General features: G+C 51.5%; 1 protein-coding gene across 1 annotated transcript in view; it reads right to left on the reverse strand.

Annotated features, from left to right (window-relative positions):
• Nucleotides 1-17,852, reverse strand: part of CHST15 (carbohydrate sulfotransferase 15) — a 124,062-nt gene extending 106,210 nt beyond the window's left edge. The window contains exon 1 of the mRNA XM_074383050.1: nucleotides 17,832-17,852. The gene's annotated coding sequence lies outside the window, so the exon portion shown is untranslated. The remainder of the gene's footprint in view (nucleotides 1-17,831) is intronic.
• Between the last annotated feature and the right edge of the window lie 2,276 nt (nucleotides 17,853-20,128).

Raw genomic sequence — 20,128 nt, forward strand, 5'->3', positions numbered from 1 at the left:
ATGAAATGCCCTCAGGGCCCCTGTACACTCTTGGTCCTGATTTCACCCTCTGGCCAGTGCTTGCCACTAGGGGCCACCCTCCCACTCCGCCTTGGTCTCTTTTCCATCCTGGTTGCACCGTGCACACCCCTGCAGGGTTCCACCTACCCTCCTGCCCTTCCTTTATTCCATCAGTAGATATGAGCACCCTCTATGTGCCAGGCACTGGCGGGTTGGGGGAGCAGACACTGAGTCTACATTCTAGTGGGCGAGGCAGACAGGAAGAAAAACAAGGTGTAATCGGGAAGGCTTGGGTCTCAAACGTCCAAGCGCTTTCCCCAATTCCCCCAAAGTGAAGGATTCTGGCATGGGATGTCAGGATCCCAGGATTCCCAGCCTCACTCAGCTGTGAGACGGAGAGGAAGCCACTTAGCCTCTTCAGGCCTCAGTTTCCCGCCTATAAAGTGAAAAGGTTGGACTGTAACCTCTAGATCATCACGGCGCTGTAGAACTTTCTACCATGATGAGAACTTGTACATCTGGGTACCCAGGTCAGCGCTCACTAGCCACGTGTGGGTATTGAGCACTTGAGGAACTGGCTTTTTAATTTAATTTCTATCCATTTAAATTTGAGTAGGCGCACATGGCTGGAGGCTACCGTGTTGAACGGCACAACTCTAACCACACTGGCCGTCCATCCAACACGCCAGAATGGTGCAATAGCATGAGCCAACTGTGCAATGCTGTTACCTACAAACTCTCCGAGTCGATCAACAAAATAAAGACACACGGGAAGGTGAAACAGTTCTGATTTTCAAATGGACTCGTGTCTCCTTCCAAGATAAAGACCCCACCCACCACAGGAGACCTGGAGGAGAACAGGAAGAGCCCTCTGGCCCTGTGGTCCTCTACCCTGGCAGCATGGTAGAATCTGCTGGGGACATTTTGAAAAGAGCTAATCACCAGGTCCCACCCCAGTCAAATGGAGTCAGAATCTCTGAGGCTGGAGCTGGGTTTAATCATGTTCTCAAAGCTCCCCATAGATTCTAATATGCAGCCATTGTCTTGTCCAGCTGCTTCACTGAAATGTTGGAGAAACCGAGGCCAAGAGGGGAGAGAAGTTTGTCCAGATCACACCATGAGTTCATCTCGGGGCCTGAGCAGGACCCCAGCTCCCTGCACTGCCTGGGCCAGCCTCTGGGAGAGCACACAGGGTTCAGGGAGGAGGCGACAACCCGACTCCCCTGGTAACAGAGCTGTGGCCCACATGGAGCTTCTGTCCACCTGTGCCCTTTTAATTTCCCGACTGCAGGCGAGCCAGCCCACGCATGCCAGCTCTCTGAAGGATGGTGCAAGGCCATCTCCCTTTCTCACCAGAGGGCATTATTAAGACCAGGGTGCCATACGTTTGAGAAAGATAGCTCTTGCTTTGTCACATTGTAAAATAAGCATAATTTTCTAGGGAAACATTCACATCTAAGCTCATTCGAGACGCGGAGAGCCCTAGCTCATCACAATGCACCCACCAGCTGTGCCTGAAGGGACACAGGGGGACAGGCTAGGCATGGGAGGTGGAGAGGAGGAGGCAAGGGAGGCAGGCCAGGGGAGGAAACCGTGCTGGGTCCAAGCGCCTTCAGGCCAGGAAGGAAGGTCCCCAGTGCAGCAGGGGATGCTCAGCCCCTCACCCTGGGCAGGGCCTGGCCCTAGGATCCACGTGGTTGGCATGGGCACTCTCCCCACCTCAGGTCTCTGGGTCCCCTCTGAACTGGCCACTGTTCCACCTCCCTCAGGATGTCCTCCGTCAGGGAGCCTGCTCTTCACCCCAGCTGCTGCCTGAATCGTTTCTAGGCCCAGCTCCTGTCTCATGGACCCTGGTGGCCCAGCCCTGGCAAACCTGGGTTCAGGTCTCCGCTTTTCTACTTAGTAGCTTTGTCACCTCTGATCAGAGCCTCTACGTCAGCACAGCCTGCCACCCGCCGCCCAGGACTGCAGGGGGAAGGGCGTAGTCAGCACAGTCCTAGGCGCACCGCGAGCGCCCATGGATGCTGTTGTTTTCCCTGAGCCCCTCGTGCACATGGGCATCCCCTCCCGCACCTGAGGCCAGGCTTTTCCTGGTTCCCTTTGCATTCCCTAGCTCCCACCAGTATTTCTTAGTGCCTGGCCAGGTACTCGCACACGTGGATATTTTGCAAATTTGTGTTACGCGTGTTAAAAAGTGGCCAGAGGGAAAGGTCCTGGGATGCCCCCCTCCGCGTTTCTTCTCCAGAAATTACAATCGGAAGCCACCCCATCACTGATAAACCAGAAAAACACAGGCCATCCTGCCGCAGCTTCCGCCCTACAAAGCCACGTGCACCAGACAGTCTCCAGGAACAATAGGCGGAAATGAGAGGATCTGGGAATTCGGCCTGAATCCTGCCCAACTGTTCGCAAGCCCTGCACTGAAGATGTGGGTGGTGCATAGGGGAGGCCCTAGAGGGTGAGCCTGGTGGTCAAGAAAACAGGAAATGGGGCCGGAAGTCGGGAGCACTGGAGTGTCTGATGTGTGTATGTGGGGAGTGTGTGTGTGTGTGTGGTGTGTGTCTGGTATGATGGGTGTGGGGAGTGTGTGTCTCTATGGTGTGGGGGTGTGTGTGGGGTGAATGTGGGCGGAGGTGTGGTGTGTGTGTTTGAGGTGCGTGTGTGGTATCTGTGGTGTGTATGGCATGCGATTTGTGTGTAGATACGTGTTTGTGGTATGGGTGGTGTGGTGTGTGGTATCTGATGTGTATGTATTGTCTGTGTTATGTATGTGTTATATGTGTGTGTATATGGCATGTGTATTTGTGGTGCATGTATGTGGTATGTATGTTTTTGGGGTGTGTGTGATGTGTGTGTGGTGTCTGTGGTATGGTGTGTGAGTGGAGAGTATGTGTGATGTGTAAATGAATGTATAGTGTGTGTGGTGCATGTATGGGATGTGCATGGTGGGTATGTGTGGTGTGCATATGGGTGTATAGTGTGGGGGATACATATATGGGTGTGTGGTGTGTATATGAAGGGTGTGGTGTATGTGTGTGTGTGGTATGTGGTAAGTGTGGTGTCTGTGGTGTGTGTGTGTGGTAGATGTGTGTGGTGTGTAAATGGTGCGGGTGGTGTGTGTGTGTGGCTTGTATATGGGTGTATAGTGTGTGTGGTATGTGTAGGGTGTGTACGGGGTTTGTATATGGGTATATTGTGTGTGTGTGTATATGGGTGTAGTGTGTGTGTGTGTGTGTGTATGTGTGTGTGTGTGGTGTGGACAGGCTGTGGTGTGAGCCCACCCATGGATGGGTGGCCTGAGGTGCAACCTGACCCCCAGCAGCTCTCCAGGCACAGCGTCAGCAGGGGGTGGGAGGTTGGCATGCAGTGAGGTGTCAGGAGCTCGGAGCCGTGGAGCCCAGGACACCCTGGACTCGAGACCATGCTCTCGAGAAACCTGCTTCCACGTCCACTGTGGAGGAACCCAGGCGTTTTGGGGGAGCCACTCATGGACAAGACCGTAAGGGGTTGGGGACTGCTGATAGCAGAAAACTGCCTGGACAGTCTTAGGCAGCCTGAATCCTAATCCTCACCACACCATTGCCTTGGCCAAGACAGAAACCCACACGAGAAAGCTCAGGAAGGGGAGTTTATCTTAAGAATCAGCGGAATTCAGGCGGAGCTGGAATGTCAGTAGGCCTCAGTGTCTCTCCGTCTCCACCCTCTGTCTCTGCCTCTCTGTGCCCCTCTCCTTTCTCCCTGGGCCACACGGTTTCTCTGCTTTCTCTTCTGATCCGCCCCAATGTGTAGGATCCAGCATGTAGGATCTCACAGTGCGGATGTTCCCTCGATTAGTCTCCAGGTTGCTTGGGCCCTTCCTCCATTTAAACAAATATCTGAAAGGTGGCAACCATGCCCAGGCACTGAGAAGCAAAAGGGACACAGAGTGAGCAGGGCAGATCAGCCGGCATGGGCTCACTTGGTATTTCCAATACTCCAAAGAGTCTCACTGGTCACTGGCCAAAGGCCTAACTCGCCTTGAGTTCCACCACCCCTGGTCCATCAGCTACGGCAGGAAGCGTCGCGTGACACCACGGTGACCAAGCCTGAGCCTTCAGCGGGGCTGAGAGCAGGACAGATCCCACCTGCCCCCTGTCTGTAAACCAAGCCTCATCACAACACGACCTCAGCCATTCATTCACATAGTGTCTGTGTCTGCCTTCGCACTAAAACTGCAGAGTTGCGCAATCGTGACAGAGACTCTATGGCCTGCAGAGTTGAAAAGTTTTACTATATTTGCTCAACCCCGAACTGGGAAACAAACGTAAAAGATCCATGCGTACCACAAAGCACTGCATTCGTTAATTAATAAATTAATTCTAGTGACTGTTACGTTGTCCCTCATCCTGCCAGGACTTCAGAAGAGTCTGCTGGGCCCCCTGGATGAAGTATCAACCATTCTAGATGTTATTTTCCTCAGTGCCAAACTTCCAGGCCATTTGCAAATATGAAATGGAGCTGCTCTGTCCCGGTCCTGCCGGCTGTGAATATGGCCTCTGCTGAGACTGCCTCGGATGGCCACGCCCACGCCAAGCTGGAAGGAGGTGCAGCCATGCACCCAGATGTTGCGCTCAGCACTTCACAACCATTATCTCAGTAATCCTTTCAACAACTTCATGAGGTCGGTTCTGCTGTTGCCAAATTCTTCTGAAACCAAGGCTTGGGGAGGGCTCCACGTTTAGTACGAGATAGCGCTGTGATGAAACCTTTGTCTGCAGACACCAGGCCTCCTGGCCTTCCTCCTGAGCTAATCAGTCTTTTCTTAAGCATGCATTTAAGTCATTCAGTCAGTTAACAGTATGTTCATAATATGTGCAAAATACTGCACCGGGTGCTTTGGGGACAGAAACAATGATGTATAAAGTACAGCCCTTGCTTCAGGGACAGCACCATCTGGGGTAGATGACACAACTTCGTAGAAGTTCTTAGTGAGGACTGTGGCAGCAAAAATGGATGAGCATTCCAGAACTTTGCAGCTGAAAAGAATCTTAGAAAGATTCTTATTCATGTGAGTTTGGTGGCAGAGACTGACAGCTGTGACCCTAGCCCATTTCCCAGCTTCCTGTGGATGACCTTCCCCTCCTCAGCTGGCCGTGCGGTAGGAGCGGCCTGCGACTGTGTCACCCTCACAAGGATGGAGGTGGTAGTGATGTGCACTACTCAGGACCTGGCCCGTCAACACGTTTCCACGTAGCGGGTTCCATGCTCTCTCTCCTTCCCGCTCATCAGCATGGAGAGGACCCCACTGAGACCACAGAGGTAGCTGAAGATGACAGACACAAGATAGAGGAGGCAGGGTCGTCAGATCGTCACCTGGAAGCTGGCTGGCTGCTGGTGCATTTGCAGGTGTTGACACATGAAAAAGAACCAACTTTGATGATGGTGAACAGTGCAATGTGGGCGTTGTTTGTTACAGGAGCCAGTGTTATCTAACACAATCGAATCCCAACTTTGGGTAATGACTAAAAATCACGTGGAGCTTGTTTGATATCTTAGGTCCCCTGAGCTCCACCCCGGATGTCCTAGTTCAGTAGATCTGTGTGGTCTGGGCATGCACATCTTGAAAAAGCGTCCTAGGTGGTTCTGATACAAACTGATCACAATTTTCTGGTGTCTAGACAAACTTCCTCATTTTACAGACTTTACAGAAAATGAGACCAAGAGAGATCACTGTGCCAAGTCACACAGCTAGGCAGGGCCAGAGCTGGAACCAGAACCTGGTCTCCTAGCACTGTATAGATTACAGGACAGAAATCCCTATTCAGGAATTATATCTACAAGTTCCTTGTAAAAGTCTTAAACCTCCAATGGCCCTATTGGGATGTTTGCCAAGGGCCTGTCTTTTTGTTGATAGGGCTTAAATGCAACCAAGTTGTGCAAAATTATTTTGAGAAAACTGTTAAGTGATTTTGGAGGTCAACACAGCATGTTCATGTGTTTATGCCTTTACTGGGTACAACGTCCTGCCCCACCTTTCAGGTCATCACTAGTTCCCATTCTCTTTAAAACCCTAGCTGACCATTTACACCCATGGCTGACATCTCCTCGGCACTTCAGTAGTCAGCAAACACACACACACACACACATCCCCCACATGCACTCATACACCTACACACACACACCCCACATGCACTCATACAACTACACACACATACACACACACACATACACTCATACACCTACACACACCTACCCCACATGCACTCATACAACTACACACACACACACACTCATACACCTACACACGCACACCCCACATGCATTCATACAACTACACACACACACACACACACACACACACACACACTTGTGCTTTGCCCAGCATGGTTGGAGGATGTGCATCCAATGAAATCAAATATCCCAGACCAGTGATATTTACCCTCAGTACGCACTTTTTTAAAATTCAACCGCATTGATCAAAAACCTTGATAAAATGTTTTGTGCATTTCTTAGGTTCTCACATCAACAGATGACTAAAATTTTCTGGATGGTTTCAGGTCAGGTCACCACTAGGGGCATGAGCTGGACACCTGCTCCCTCAGGGCTGGCATGTGGGGCTCTGAGCCCTGGGCCTCGCCGTGGGTCTTTTCTCTGGTTCCTGGCTGCTGTTGATGGCTCTGCTGGTGATGACGGAGGTGCTGCTGCTTGTCACTCAAACCTTGGTAGAAGAGCAGACAGTGAGGGAGGGCCGAGGCTGCTGTCTCCACACCATCACGTGCCAGGCTTTGCAGAGTCCAGCTTGACTTCTCTCTGAAGCCCCAGATCCCCACCTCGAGTTGATTCTAGATCCAGGTTTGCTCATTCTGATCCCAGAGTGGTGGAGTGTTAGGGCGTTCACATGTACACTGCCTAGTCCTGGTTGTACACTAACGTTTCCTGGTTGTGCACCTGTCTTGGTTAATATGCTCATTCATCAAACCCTGTTTCTCTGTACTGTTTCTCTCCAGTCTGTGCCTCCCACTCCGAGCCGGGAGCCACTGAGGGCTGATTGTATCTCAGAGTCTTCCTGTCTCTCTACCCCTCCCCTCTCCATGGCCCAGCACCCAGTGTGTCCTGGCACACAGTAGGTATTTCTTAATACGTTTCAGCTTTCAGTTCCAGACAGGGCAAACATTGTCAGATTTTATGTTAACTTTTCTTTGAAAATCTGATCTGAGCTGCAAGTCAGTGAATAGCTAAGGCCCAGCAGTCGCCTCTGGGAACGTTATCCTCAATGAGAAGATTTAGATTCATTAGATTTCTGCCTTTAACAAGAAAAAAATTTACCTAAGGGGCTCAGAAGAAAATTCCATTCCATCTTTTAAAGTCACAGCCTAGATTTTTAATTTCCTAACGGATTTATGACAGGAAAAAAATTACTCCTCAACACGGTATTCTTGCCAGACACCAAATCTATTCTCATTTTGACCTCCTAGCTACAAAGCCCTAGTCTTTCTTCAGCTACTGCACGGAGCCCATTTGCAGAAGCAGAGCTTGGAGATGTGTCTGGTCATGCTCCGCAGCGGCCTCTTACCCAGGGTGAGCACGTTGGGCTCTTGGCTGCAGCCCTTCGATGCCCATGGCCTGAGTCTTCCCAAAGGTCCCCGTGGATACCCTTTCCATATACCCACCAGACCTGAGCACTCTGGGATGGCAGCAGATGCCAACAGTGGGAGGTGTCGGAGCCTAAGGAAGGAGCCTCATTCCACCTCCTGGTGAGGGATGGGGCATTGGAGGCCCAGAGCAGCCTTTGAGGGCAGCATGGACACGAGGCCAAGACCAGACATCCAAGCTTGTCCCCTCCACCACCTTCCACTCACCCAGTAATCCCTGAGCACCTTGTTGTGTGCAGGGGGGCAGCAGCCCCGGTCTCCCTGGGCCGTGGTCTAGCTCTCTACCTCCCGGTCTCCCTGGGCCGTGGTCTAGCTCTCTACCTCCCGGTCTCCCTGGGCCGTGGTCTAGCTCTCTACCTCCCGGTCTCCCTGGGCGGTGCTCTAGCTCTCTGCCAGCCCTGTCTGACGGTGGGGAGAACCTCACCTGGCCTTTCCTGTAAATGTTCGTCATTGGCACCTCAGAGCTGAGGTCTCTTTATCAGGAGCACCAGTGTGCCTCTGAGCCTCTGGATCCTCTAGACCCATGGCTGCCCTTCTCCTGAGCCCCGGTCCTTGGGTCTTCCACAGAGCCCTGGCAGTTCCTCCGTCCCCACCCCATGAGGTTCCGGCCTCAACTCTAAAGGAAGATCAACTCTAATGGCAGCTCACTACCTGGGTGAGGTTTGAGGGTGTCGGGAGGACAGCTCCCCCTCCACCCCGGGTTCTGATGCTCCCTTGCCCTGGGGCCTTGGGCTTCGATTTTCTCATGCACCTGGAGCAGGTTGCGCCAGAGGAGCCCAGAGGAGCTTTCCAGATTTGATGCTCAGGACATCATTGAGAGGATGACGACAGGGGCAGATGGCCCAGCCAAGGGGGTGCAGGCCTCAAGGCACACCGGCTCGGAGCGTGAGTGAGGCTCGGCTTCTGACTTGTAAACCAGGAGACTGGGAGGAAGAAGGGAGCCGGGTCAAGCCCACGCTCGGTGCAGCGAGGCCAGCACAGATGCTCCATGAGTGGCCCAGGGATCTGTCAACCTGCTGTCCATGGGCCCCTCCCACCAGGGTCCTACCAGTCACCCCTTCCAGGCAGGCCCTCCTGCCTGGCCCCCTGACATGTCACCAGCCCGCCTGAGGGACCCTGACCCCAGGGAACCTGAATCTCCTTGGACAAGCCCAGGCCATCAAGGTTTTCTCTGGAGTAGGCAGCAGCCCCTGTGATGACCCAGTGGGCAGGGCTGGGCTGGCCTCACCCTAGTTGGGCCTCACACAGGAGGCCCCTGAGCAGCAGAGTGGGAGCCTGCGGGAGGGGTAGCGTAGCTGCCTGCAGAAATGAACCGTTTATGAGTCTGCAGTCCGTGCTCACCAGGGCTTCCAGCCCCACCCCACCCACTCCAGCTGCTCCAGCCCAGGAAGGATCAGCCCTCTAACCCCCCATGCACTCAACGCTGAGCAGCCCCCGGAAGATTCCACAGCCGTCGGCCTCCCAGCCGCTCCGCCTCTCAGCACTCACTGGCTGGACAGCTACTCCAGGCCCTCGGCTTGTTCTTTTCCTTGCGGGGGGTGCAGAAAGGGGCTTCTGAAAACACGGCCGCAGCCGCCATTTCTGCCCTCACCTGGTCAGGCTCTGGCGTTGGGATTCAGCTGCAGCCTTGGCCAGCTGGTGGTTTGTGATATCCATGGCTTCTTTGCCGCCCAGAATGCCAGGCTGGGCACCAGCCTCACCAAGGACCAAGAGGATCCCCCTGCAAAGCCAGCCCAGCACTGCGGAGGAGGTGGACCGGCTGGGGGAAGTTCAGCCTCCTCTGAGCTTGGGCACTCCTTTGCTGAGCTCTGGTCCCAACCACAGCAAGGTGCAAAGGGTCTTGGGAAAGGAGGGAGGGGTCAGCAGAGGGGGAGAGCAGGGACACGTTTCCCAGGAGGCTCAGCAGCAGGAAGCAGGGGGAAGCAGCAGTGAGGCAGACACGGGGACCCTGCCCGGTGAGCTGGGTGTGGGCAAAGATGAGGCTCCAGCCACAGCCACTGCTGGGATTGGTCCCAGGCCATGCTGAGGGCTCGGCCCTTGGCCCCAAGGACAATAGGAAATGGCAATCAGAAATGACACGCTTCCAGGGCTTGGAGTCAAGAGAGTGACCCGCTCAGATGGTCACTGTGACCAGGTGGCAACATTCCTTTGGGAAGACACAAGTCCTCGTCCAGAATCAGCGCTAGTGCCCACTTCCTTTGCCACTACCTGCCTCTCCCAGGACGGGACCGAGCCCAGCCCAACCTTCCAAAGCCTCCTTCCAACCTCTCAATGGGCTCGTGGTCCCATGACCAGGCAGGCACTGGGACGGTCACCCTCCCCACCCCATGCACTCTTTGGGGCTGCACAGATCCTGGCCCTAGAACAGCAGAGCTGGCCAGTGGGACTGAGGGTCATCTGTGATGACAAAGACCGAGGACAGTGCCCGGGGAAGAGGGCTTTCAGAGCCTCCTGGCGTGGCCTGGGCTCCTGCATTAGTCAGGTTGAGGGCAAGGCTGGGATGGCAGGTGAGACTCAAGTCCCCACTCTGCTGTCGCTGCCCCTGACTGTGGCCCCGCTGTTCCAGACTGTGGCCCTGCTGCCCCTGACTGTGGCCCCGCTGTTCCCGACTGTGGCCCTGCTGTTCCTGACTGTGGCCCTACTGTTCCTGACTGTGGCCCCGCTGTTCCTGACTCAAGGCCTTGGTTTCCTCTTCTGGGGAAAGGAGATGACCAAGGGAGCCTCATGGGTGGCTGTGAGCTCAGCTTGCTACGGAAAGGCCTGGCCGGCACAGGAGCATCGTCCTCCCTCCCCCGCCCACTGCTTCCGGCAACAGCGCCTTACCCTACTCCCTGCTTGGCTGGCCGGGCACTGGGCAGAGGCACAGGAGGCTAGAGGGGTACTGCAGGCTGTGCCTGGCTGGGCCTATCCTGGTTCTACACTGCCCCTAACTGCCCACAGGGCTGTTTCCTACCGTGCAGGGTGCCCAGCAATGACTGTCACTTGGAGAGGATCTCAAAATGCACAGAGAACATTTCTAAACAGTGTGCATTTAAAATTGGGGCCAATTCCCAGCGTGGACAGAAACTACCTTGCCACTTCTGACAGCAGCCTGGAGGGCTGATTTGGGGCCCCCTTCTCCTCCTCATAGGGGTGGGGTGTCAAGGGTGGGTTATAGGGGTCACGAGAGAACTCAGGAGAATCCAGCTCCCTAGGGTGGAAGGGGCGGATGAGAACCATCTAGAATCCCCCGGAGAAGATGGACTCGGTGAATGCCAGCCCAGGAGAGGTCTGAGATGGGACAGCCCATTTCCGAGGGGACAAACGGTTTGCCTGCAACCACAGTGCGGGCCATGGAGACAAAACTAGAACCGGGTCCTGGACTTCAGCCCAGCACTGTCCCTCCACACACCGGAGAGGACGGTCCGTGACAGAGATCGGGGACCAGGACCCAGACACTGCAGGTCTGGAAGGGGAGGACAGGGCCGTGGGGGGAACAGTGGGGTGGGCTGGAGTCAGGGAGCAGCCCACAGCAGGAGGAGGTGGAACAGGCTGTGTCATTAAGAAGACAGGCCCAGGCTGGCTCAGTCGCCTGCTGACCGGGAGCCCGGGGAAGGTCCCTGACCTCCTAGAGCTGGGGGTCACTGTCACCTCTGGTTAACAGGATAGCCATTGTACCTGTCTTGGGCAGCCACTGAGAGGATGCCAGCAAGTGACATGTGACAAGCACTTAGCTTGCTGGGTGGAGGGTCTGTACCTAGAAAATGCTTATCCAGAGCCTCCCCTTTGCAGAGGATGCAGGCGGCTTCAACTCCTCGTCCTGTGCCCAGGTCTCATCACACGCCTTGCTCTGTCTCCTCCCCCTGCCTTTTCTGACCCTGCTGTCTCCTTCCTCTTCTGTTCTCATGGTTCTCTCCCCAAATCCTCAGGACCTGGGGACCTCAGGACTGCTTGGAGTCCTGGCCAGGAGCGACCAGCAGACATTCAGCCTCCCGGGTTTGTGATGCCACAGTCTAGGGTGCGAGCATTTTCTCTGCCCCACCCCAGGCTCCCAGGCTCCCTCCAAGCAGCCCCTCTGTGCTCACCCTCAACTCCGCCACCTCTCACTCTCCCTGACCTGCTGTGTGGCCTTGGGCGACAGTGGAGCCTCACTATAAACTGGGAGCATGGATTAGACGTCCTTCAAGGCTTTTCCTGCAGAAGCCTTTAAAAATACAAACTCCAGGGTCCAGCCCAGCCCAGGCAAGCCCGAGACCATGATATTCCTGCTCCCCGGCCACACACGTTAACTAGCCCCATTTTGCACACATCTCCAAACAGTTATTTTCCCTTTTACCCTTCAAATAATTTTTTTTCACTCCCATGAACTCCTAAGGGGAGGCCCAGCCGATGTGGGGCAAGGCCAGGCAGGACGGCCTGGGAAATGAGCCACATCCATGCCCTCTCCCAGCGGATCATCCTTCTGAGACTCCCGCCTGTCAATATCGAGTCACTCTCAGGGCACCGGGCCATGTATAATTGACGAGCCCTTTTTCTCTCTGGTGGAGCCCTGAGACAGCATGGCCATAACGCAGGATGTTAAAAGCTTCCTGGGAACACACGGCTCTCATCTCCAAGAGGAGTAATTAATGTCACAAAGGAGTTTCCAATGATGATTCCTGCTGCAGCTTTGATTTCCTCCTACAAATCCTCCTGAGATACTTCTAGGAGCACCCAAGCCTTTCCTCTGTCTGTCCTCCACGGAGTCTCGTCTGCTTGCATCTGTTCCAGTGACTGTTAAAGAAGGAGGCTCACTTTGCTAGGATCCAGGCCTGTGTCTAGATGGAAAGCAGGGAGGGAGATAGCCGCTGTCCTGGCAGTGTACCCCACCTGAAGGCCTTGCCTGGGTTCCTTCAGAGGGCTGGGTCACCATTTCTCCCTCTCCACTCTCTTTTTATAAAGAACGATTCTTTGTCTCCAAAGGGGAAGCAATGTGAAACCAGACTGCCCAATTCTGAGGCTGGAGGAGCAGGGGCAGCTGGCTCTCACCACCAGGGAGCAAAGCTAAGATGCGGCCTCAGTGCGATTCCCAGCCATGGCACCCCACTCCTGCAGCGGCCGAGAGAAGCAGGTCGCTGGTTTTACAGGTGTGCTACCTGAGCCCCAGAGAAGCTAGGCATCCTACACTGTGCCACACACAATTGCAGGAGTAGCAGGGCCAGAACTAAGCCATGTTTTCCAAATGCCATTCCTATCTCCCTGCCCCAGGAGCTGCCAGATCACTGTGAACAAACCCATCTCCTGCTCAGCGCCTGCCACCCTTCCTAGAACCTTCCTAGGTGGAGCTGGGAGGCACTGCTTCTTCCTTAGAGTAGAAGGATAAAGAAAAGAGGAACTCACAGTCTCAGTGCACAGCCCAAACCCACTCTCATGCACGATGGCTCAGCCTGAGATGCACAGGGGCCTCAGAACCTCCACCCACCTGCTGGAGTCAGAGCAAAGTGTCAAGGGACTTTGGAAAATAACCCAGCTGTGGGTGCCACAAGAGAGGCTGCCTTGTCTGAGCAGGAGGGAGGCCCACTGGTCAGGGTTCCAGCCAAGAAGGCTGAGCTCAGGACATGTTTAGGACTGGCTTAAGACCTGGTTTGCTCAACAGGGAAACTGAGGCAGCCACCCAGGAATGCAGAGCACCCCGATGCTGTGGGATGGTGGAAAGGCCCACTCACCCAGGGCTCATAGCTAGCACATCAGAGGCAGGAGAGTCACACACTCCCAGGCACTGCCCCATTGTCTGGGGGGCTCTGAAGTCTGAGGGACAGGCACCAGTGACCCATGGCAAGGCAAGAGGATGGGCAGGTAGAAGGCTCCTCTTCCTGATCCCCTTCCCCTGCTTGGCTCTCCCATCTCTCACTCACTCCTCTCTCAGCCTCTCTCATGCTCCCAGATTTCAGGTCACCACCAGGCATGTGCTGTGTGGTCCAGTCCCCAGAGGACAGAGGAGAACCCAGAAAACAGGAGAATAGCGAGAGGGTGACAGGAGCCTGGGAGTCATGAGCAATGGGATGAGAAGATAAAGAAGAAAGCCAAATAGCTCAAAAAATGAAGTCCGGAAAACAGTATTTTGAAATAGCGCCACCGATAGCATGGCACTCAGCATCCTGGGGACGCTCGGGTGGAAGCCGTCTCCACCCTTTTCTCCTGTCACTTCAACAAATCTCTCCAGAGTCACTGGTATTTCTAGTTAGCCTCAGGCTGAGACTTGGAAGTTCATAGATATTAAAAATTAACACAGGCACGTGCGCTTTTCTTAAAGCAAGAACAAGCCAAAGTAGAGAATTTAAGAAGTCAGCGACTGTGGGATCGTTTCTCCTGCTTCATTGGTTCAAGGATTTGACATTTTCATTCATTCGCTGCACAAATGTTTATCGAGCTATGTGCCTGGCTTGGTTTTGAGGGTAATGGCACCACTTAAGGCTGCTTGGGTAAGTCTACATATTTTTAGCGTTTGTACACTTCCCAAGCCACCAGTTGCTTTAATCCCACAATTTTTCAGGGGGGAAAAACAAAAGCATTGTTCCAGCATGAAATACCGTGCAGGGCCAGCCTGGGCAAAAAGGAATGGGGAGTGGGTGGTCACCTGTGATTACCAACACTGGATCTCTCTACCGTGGGACAGAGGCTGATATAGTGGGAAGAAGCATCTAGCAATCCCACAACAAGCGGGACATGGTAGTTGGAAATTCCTTTTTAAGTTTTGTTTTACTAGAGGAGAGCGCTATACTTTCCGATACGTGTAATACTTATTGAGAGTATCTGAAGGAAATTAGCAGATTCTCAGGTCTTAGAAACACATACTTAGAAAATGTGAGTAAATAATAAAACAAGGCATTGCCATTATGCAGGTGTTTTAAAAGTTTTTTTTTTCTGACTCCTGTATGTGCTGGCTTCCCTCGGGAAGCATTAGTCACCTGACGTCAACGCCCAAGCCCGTAAACACCTTTCTGACGGCCTGAGGAGGGCTGCGTGAAGCAAACTGGCAGAAAGTGTCTGTCACTTGGACACCGCGAGGAAGTAAAGAAACACAGACCTGCCCAGTTAATTTCAAATGCTGTCACTGTTTTGATGACACATCTCAGAGGAGGACATTTCTCTCCCTTGCAGAGTGTAAATCAATCCATTAGTCTTGTGAAACTCCCTGAGACAAGGTAGCAAACGTTTCTGCCATTTAAACACTGCCACTTGATGGCCAGAGGAATGTCCCCAGTGCCTCGCAAGGAGCTAGACACTGGGTTTGGGCGCGCCATGGCATCTGTGTGGCTATCTGCTCAACAAGGTTGGCTGTGTCCTGCTGTCAGCCGGGAACCCACGTGGTCGGCTGCAGGAGCTGACCCTTCTCTGGAGTTTCGTCACTGCTCAGATCTGTCTCCAGGGACCTGAGCCAGGGAGGACCCAGACCAGCTCTAACAACACATCCACTTTTCCATCCACAAGGCATGGCACACCCAGGCTAGGCATCACCAATGGGAGCACAGCTCCTGGCCCACTGCCAGACCGCACACCCACCCCTTTGCTGGGAATGCCTGGGCCTGGATCTCCAGTCTGCCTCTCTGCCTGGATTAAACTGCCTCAAAGGGGGGTCTTCTGCACAACCTGTACCCCACTGCCAGGCACTGTTAGCGTTTGTTGAATAAAATAAACCAGAAAATAAACTCCACAAAAGCAAGAATATTTATTTAGTTCTTCTGTGCTCCTAGTACCTAGCACCTAGTAGGTACTCCATAATATTCCCTAAAGAAGGAGTGCATGCAGTGACATCTCTCACTGATGTATTAAAACTGCAGCCTTGCCTGCCCTGACACTCCTTGGACCCCTTCTTTGCTGAACGTTTTCCCTCCAGCAGGTCATACAAGTCATTCATGTATATTGTCCACCAACAGCCCTCCCACTCACTGGGATGTACATTCTGTAAGAACGGGGAATCCTGCTATTTTGTTCACTGGTTTTCCCTAGCACCTAGAACAGCTCACATGGTAGATGCTCAATAATTGTTTGACTGAATGAATGACAATACTGTGTAGAAGTTAGTAGGAAGGTAATTTAGTCTATTATGGGCAGGGATGTCACAGAAGACGTCCTGCAGGATTTGGCACCTGAGCTAACTTTTTTTTTTGTTCCTGAGATGGAGTCTTGCTCTGTCACCCAGGCTAGAGTGCAGTGCTACGATCTCAGCTCACTGCAACCTCCACCTCCCGGGTTCAGGTAAGTCTCCTGCCTCAGTCTCCCGAGTAGCTGGTATTACAGGCATGTACCACCACACCTGGCTAATTTTTGTATTTGTAGCAGAGACAGGGTTTTATCATGTTGGCCAGGCTGGTCTTGAACTCCTGACCTCATAATCCACCCGCCTCAGCTCCCAAAGTGCTGGGATTACAAGCATGAGCCACTGCACCCAGCTGAGCTTATCCTTAAGTCCTAATGAACACAGTGACCAAAGCTGACTCATGAGGAAATAGAAAACCTGAACAGTTCTAAGACCACTAAACAAATTAGATTAGTTTCCACCAAAAACTGCAAGGCCCAGATGGTTTTTATAGGAGAGACCTACCAAACTTTTCATTCCAATCTTATATAAACGCCTTCAGAGACTAGAAAGGGTGAGACCACTTTGTGAAGCTAGTGTAACCTTGGTAATTCAAATAAGTAAAAACAGTTTAGGAAAGGAAAATCTAGCTAACATCGCTCTTAAGTGTATACGCAAGAGTACTAACAGGACATCAACAACCCCAATCTATCAATGCCTATAAAATAATAACACATCATCATCAAATTGGGTTATTCTAGAAATAAAGGTGGTTTATTATTAGTAAGTTACTGGTAATTTCACTATATTAAGAAATTAAAGACAAATACTAGCATCTTATTAATGACAGAAAATGACATTAGATAAAATTTTACCCTCACTCGTGACACAAATTCCTAGCTATTTAGAAAAATATGGTAATTTACTTAATCCAATAGAATAAATTTAAAATAGCTACATAAACATCATATTTGATGGCAAAGTACAGGAAAACATTCCTTTTAAAATTATAAACGAGGTAAGAATATCTCAGATCATTGCTTTGATTCAACTGAAAAAGTTGACTAATTGGAAGAGGAAAGGGTTGGCTATTAGATAGATGATGCTGGGAAAATCCGCTGCCCACGTGACAAATAAACTTGATTCCTGCATCAGATTATACGGGAAAAAAAGACAAAAAACATAAATCATAAAAAAGGACAATTTAAATTTTAAAAAATATTTTTTCCATCACATACAAATAATACAAAAATATTTTTCAAACAGGAAAAGAATATTTACAACATAGCACCAAAAAAAAAAAAAAAAAAGGTGCATGCTTGTCGTCCCAGCTCCTTGGGAGGCGAAAGTGGGAGAATCCCTTGAGTGAAGGAGTTTGAGGTCAGCCTGGGTCACATAGCGAGACCACCACAACCCTGCATCTCTTTCAAAAAGATTATCCAAAATATATTTCAAATCACTAAAAAGCCATTAGAGGAAAACAGAAATAGAAATAAAAGTTATGCAGAGGCATTTCACAGAAGAGGAAACGCAGTCGCCTAGAATAGGGAACATGCCAAGTCCAAACGACAATGGAATTCCATTTCACATCCACTTACTGTCAAAATTTCTAAATCTGTCAATATAAAAGTTTAGGCAACCATGTAGACTGAAGAGAAATGTTTTCTATACCACTGGCCAGCATATAAACTACTCTTTTTTGGCAAATTATTTGGCAACAGACGGTAAAACCGAAGATGTGCTGGGCCTATGAGTTGCAATTCCATTTCTGCAGGACACCCTTGAGGAGCTCTTGTCCGTGTGCACACGGAGAAGTGTTCAGCAGCGTGCACAGTGGTAGGTTAATAAAGGCAAAAGCAAGAAAACAACCTAAGTGTGCCACAAGAGAATAAACACACACGCTCACAGAAACGCGCACACATGTACGCACTGTACGGTACCGAAAGTGGACAAACTGGGGCTGTACGCGTCAACACGGAGCACCTCAAAAACATGACAGAGGCTAAAATGGCAAGTTATAGGAGAATCTACAGAGTATGAGACTGTTTCTGTAACATGTGAAAACATTTTCAGCAACAGTGCCAGTTGCTTAGTGGTGCATGCACGCGTTCATACACAAAGATTGTTCTAAGGTAAAACTCAAGATTCAGAATGATGCTTACCTGGGAGAAGTGAGGAGGAGGATTCGGAAGGGATCCAAGAAGAGCTGTGACCACGCTGATGTGCTTTGTTTCTTAAGCTTGGTGATGTATTCTTCATATTCTTGGATACCAGATACTTCACTGAAAAATTGAGAAAAAAAGGGAATGTGTTAGCACTGGAAGAAGGAGGAAGAAAGGGGTATTGTAGGAGGGAAGAGGAGCTTAAGCAAAGATACCAGGGGGTAAACTAGGAGGTAGAATGGGGAAGCCACAAGAAACATGGTATTGAAAGCAAGCACTGAGGCCGGGGCAGTGGCTCACACCTAAAATCTCAATGCCTTGGGAAACTGAGGCAGGAGAATCAATTGAGCCCAGGAGTTTGAGACCAGTCTGGACAATATAGTCAATATAGTAAGACCTCGACTCTACAAAGAATTCTTTTAAATTAGCCAGGTGCAGTGGTGCACGTCTGAAGTCCCAGGATGCTGAGGTGGGAGGATCACTTAAGTCTGGGAAGTCAAGGCTGAAGTGAACAGTGATCACACCACTGCACTCCAGCCTGGGAGACAAAATGAGACCCTGTGTAAACATATGTATTTTAAAAATCAAATGAAATAAAGCACACACCAAGAGGGGATGGCCAAAGTTAGGCATCAGAGGCTGTTGGGGAACAGACCCTAAGTAATCTGGAGTGCAGTGCCAGGAAATTGTCCTGACGCCAGTGGAACTTACTAAGGGTATTAAGTGGGTGAGTGATTCAATCCTCTAAGCATTTGAGAAGTCCACTGTGGAGGAGGGATTGAGGGGAATGGGAAAGAGAAGGGGGTGTCCCGGAAGCAGAAAACTCAGTGGGACACGGAAGAAAGGTCTGGACGAAAAGGCAAGGGGCCCCGAGCAGTGCAGTGGAAATGGGGTGAGAGACGCTACCCAAGTGCCCAGTACCAAGCCTATTTCAGCAGAATCCCAGTGCTGTGGTGTTCCCACCCAAAATGACTGCTCAGCATGCTGCTGCCTTAAAGCCCAAAACACAAAGGCTCCGGCCTTTCCCACGCATTGCTAGAGACAGCTTAGAAGAGCAGGTTCCAATGAACTTGGCTGAGTTTTGCTGGCCTCCACTGCCTTAATTACGTATTTATTGGTATTTGGAATGGCTTGTGCAAGCTACCCATGTTGTCAGGTCATTGCTGACACTGAATGATGGCTTCTCTGTTCCATTTCTTCCTAATGAGCACACACACTTGAGTGCTTAATATAGAGCAATGGCTTTCCAGGACAAATGGCCTTCCAGTAGAACACAGCACTCTAAGGAGTTGGTGATTTCCGACATTTGTTAGCCAGGCTGACAACTCTGGACAAAGAAATTGGAAATTTTGAGTTGTTTTCAAATTGGCTGAGTTATAATGGTCACTGCAAAGCAAAGTCACAGAATCCCAGACATTCAACATCAAGCCCAACTCTTACTGGCGGATGAGAAGATGAGACCTGGGGACAGAAAGCAACTGTGACCTAAGGCCACACATTAGATTAGTGGCATCCAATGACAGACCATAAACATTCATTGAACACCTACTATGCGCCGAGCCCCCTGCTGGGTGCTGGGGATATAAGGGTGACCACGTGCCCGCCATGGAGGAGTCTGCATTCTCACTGGGAGAGAAAGAAAATAAACAAGGAAGCAATTCAAGAACTCACCATTTCGGGTGCCAGTTAGTGCCAAGAAGGGGACCGGTGGGATAAGACGATGGAAAGAGACTGGAGCTACTTTTCCCAGGACAGTGAAGGAAGGCTTCTCTGAGAAGAAACTTCCATCTCTAATCAAGAAAGCAGATCCCAACTAAGCGGTTTAAGAAAAGAATTTTAATATAGAGAGCTAGGTCCCAAGGTGCTGGAAGAAAAGAAAGGGCAAAGGACAGGGTGAGGCTATCCAGAGATCAGCAGCAACAGCAGCTGCCCCCAGCCCTAGCTAGAGACGAGGGGGAGGGCTTCCAGAACCCAAGAGGGGGCACCACAGAAGGAAGCGTGGACCAGTAGAATGTACAGCCCAAAGGAGATGGGGCAGCTGTCTGGGATCGTTTCTAAAGCAGAGAGGGGTATGGGGGAAGAGATATCCTGGCTTCGTCCTTCTCCCTGGCTTCCAATCTGCCATGAGCACCTCCTATCAGCTAAATATAGCCAGAAACCAAAGGGCATGCCTGGAAAATGCATCTTCCCCAGGGAAATGCAAATGTTTTGCAGAAGCCTCCCAGGGATACACAGCAAGGTCGGGGGAAAGTGGAGGATAGATCTTAGGGCTAACAGGCACGTGGCAGGAATATAAG

Source organism: Saimiri boliviensis, chromosome 12 (assembly GCF_048565385.1).
Source record: "Saimiri boliviensis isolate mSaiBol1 chromosome 12, mSaiBol1.pri, whole genome shotgun sequence".
In the NCBI taxonomy this organism is placed as follows: Eukaryota; Metazoa; Chordata; class Mammalia; order Primates; family Cebidae; genus Saimiri; species Saimiri boliviensis.